Consider the following 2,858-nt stretch of genomic DNA (forward strand, 5'->3'; position numbering starts at 1 on the left):
TTGTGGGTGAGTGAAATTTAAAAAATATGTGGGGGGGGGGGGGTCTGTGGGTGTGCGTGTTTGTGTGTGTGGTTGTGTGTGTGTATGTGGGTGTGTGTGTGGCTGTGTGGCTCTGTGTGTGTGTCAACAGCACAAGCTGGATTTCAAAGATAGCTTTAGGGGAGGACTATTGACAGATACTCATTAGATGTTAGATAAGTTAGTCAAACAAATACAGCAATTTATCTACCAAACAATGGTATTGGGCTTGCAAATTGATTATTTTTTATTTACTTTCCAAATTATTCAATAAATACTACTTTCATGGCATTGCAATTTATCCTGTACTTAGAAACAACTGGTGCGTATAAATCAAATAGTTCTACAACTATACCAGTAATGCATACACAAACAATTTGAGAATAGTTTTCGAATAAAACATATAAATACCTGAGTTCGAGGCTTCAACACAATTCACTTTCCAACAATGATTGCAAGACCACTTTTAATTAATTTCGAAACAGCAATGACCTCTGGCTTCTCAACAATGCCTATCACCACAGGATCAACAATGGCTAAAATCGCTCCTAATGGAATCTGAAAATAGTATGGCAGCATAATTTAGGGTTTAGCAAATTTAAAATTGAGATTCTCCATGCAGCTTCTTTAAAAACTATCATGTAAGTAACACCAGTGGTGCTATCCTTTTCAAGACCAATTCAAAACTATATCAATAACTGCTGGTAACGATCGAGCTTATGTCACGACCAGTTTAATTTCAAAGTCAACAGAAGCACAATAAATTTTATCCTAATAATAATAGCAAGAATTTTATAGCTTTATATCAACTTAAGTGAACTCAAAAGGTACGAATGTTCACACACACCATAAGTCATTAAAACAACTGTAACTCCTAACTAGTTATCAATTATATAGACTCTTTTGTATATAGCAGAATTATAGCAACTCAACTTTGTACCAAACAGTTTTCATTTGGTTGACATTCTCCACGACTAAAACTAAATGAAAGACAAACTCTTCATTGTGGTTCACATGCACCGTTGTTTTTTTTTTTTTATCAGCCAAAATACTAATATATTAATTAAGTACCAGAGGTACTAGAAAATGCGGTAGACAACTCAGGATTGGTCCCTATGCAGTTGAACCAATGCTGGGAAAATAAACATAATACAATTGTTTGCTTGAGTATGCTATGCTATACTATTAGAAAATCCTGCTCTGATATTGGATGACCATTGGTTGAAATGGATACCGAAATCCTTCTCCAAATGTGTGAGCCATGTCCATAACAAGAAGATTGCATCATCTAATATTCTATTAGCATGCACTGTTGTGGTTCTCTTTTCTGCCACCCTACTATGTTTGCAACCTAAGAGTCCACATTGGGCCTTAACCCACAAGCAGGGGGGGTGAAAATACCTAGCAGGTTTATTCCCGGTAGAGAAGGTGCAACAAAAAATCAGATTTGGGCTTTCTTCCATTTATTGCAGGAGCTGCATTGCATACTGGAAACACACAACCTCAGCTTACAAATATCTCGACAATGCAAGGGGAAACGCATAAGGTTATTCAGGACCTTTCTCCTCAGCCACATGTCAGCAATGGAGTCTTAGAGGCAATCCCAGAGTCTGATAACCAGTATACTCTTGAGGCAACTCGGTTATGGAGTATGGCCAAACAATTGGGTCTCACTAGAGGGGGAAGCAAGGAGGCAATCATTCAAAAATTCCAGCAAATGGAGGAAAGGGACAAAGTAGAAGCAAACAGAAGGGATGACAGCAACACAAATCAATGAATATAATCTCCTATAATGTTAGAGGCCTAGGGAGGGGTGTAAAATGGGGAGCAATAAGGAGATTGGTTAAGCAGGAGGATGTGGATATGATTTGTCTTCAAGAAACAAAGAAAGAATTGGTTGACAAAGCTATGTGTCAGGCTTTGTGGGGACATGTAGATGTAAGTTGGGAATTTCTGCCAGCTATTAACTCAGCAGGTGGCATACGATGTTTGTGGAATGATAATTCATTTAGATTGCAGAGGAAAATCAATGGTTGGGGAATGGGTCCAAGAAGATCAACTGGTCACCCTTGTTACTATTTATTCTCCATGTGACATACACAATAAAAGAATTATGTGGGATACAGTAAAACAACTGATTTAGTGGCTGAAGGCATGACAGGTCTGATGAGGGAAGCAATCTCAAAAAACTGCTTTAGAAGTTTCTTGGTGGGGAATAACAAGGTGTCTGTAGATGTTCTTCAATATGTTGATGATACTATATTTTTTGGAAAAGCCTCCATGGAGAATGTCAAAGTTGTGAAGGTCATTCTCAGAAGCTTTGAGATGGTCTTTGGTTTGAGGATCAATTTTTCAAAGAGTCAATTTGGAGCTATAGGTCAACCTGAGGACTGGTGCATCTCTGTTGCTGCCTACCTTAACTGTGCTCTGCTCCAGCTTCCTTTTTGTTATTTAGGAATTCCAATTGGAGTCAATCCAAAAAGAAAGGTGGTTTGGGAACCGATAATAAGGAAGTTTAAGGCTAAACTGAGCAAGTGGAATCAAAGAAGCATCTCTATGACTGGCAGAATCACTCTTATCAATGTTGTCCTAACAACATTACCTCTGTTTTATTTGTCTTTTTTCAGGGCCCCCTCAGCAGTGATCAATAGGTTATCTGCCATCCAAAGGCAATTTCTTTGGGGTGGTAATCGAGAAGGGAAGAAGATTGCTTGGATATCTTGGAGTCAATGTTGTGCTTCTAGAGATATGGGAGGTTTAGGGATCAAAGACATTAAGATCCTTAATAATGCTCTTTTAATCAAATGGAAATGGATGATGTTTCACCAACCAGACCATCT

The 2,858-nt window shown here is 38.3% G+C and overlaps 1 pseudogene; it reads left to right on the forward strand.

The window, feature by feature from the left end:
- The window catches only part of LOC100776294 (protein BPS1, chloroplastic-like), a 23,553-nt pseudogene extending 21,080 nt beyond the window's left edge, over nt 1–2,473 (forward strand).
- Nucleotides 2,474–2,858: the final 385 nt, after the last annotated feature.

This window comes from Glycine max, chromosome 1 (genome assembly GCF_000004515.6).
Source record: "Glycine max cultivar Williams 82 chromosome 1, Glycine_max_v4.0, whole genome shotgun sequence".
Lineage (NCBI taxonomy): Eukaryota > Viridiplantae > Streptophyta > Magnoliopsida > Fabales > Fabaceae > Glycine > Glycine max.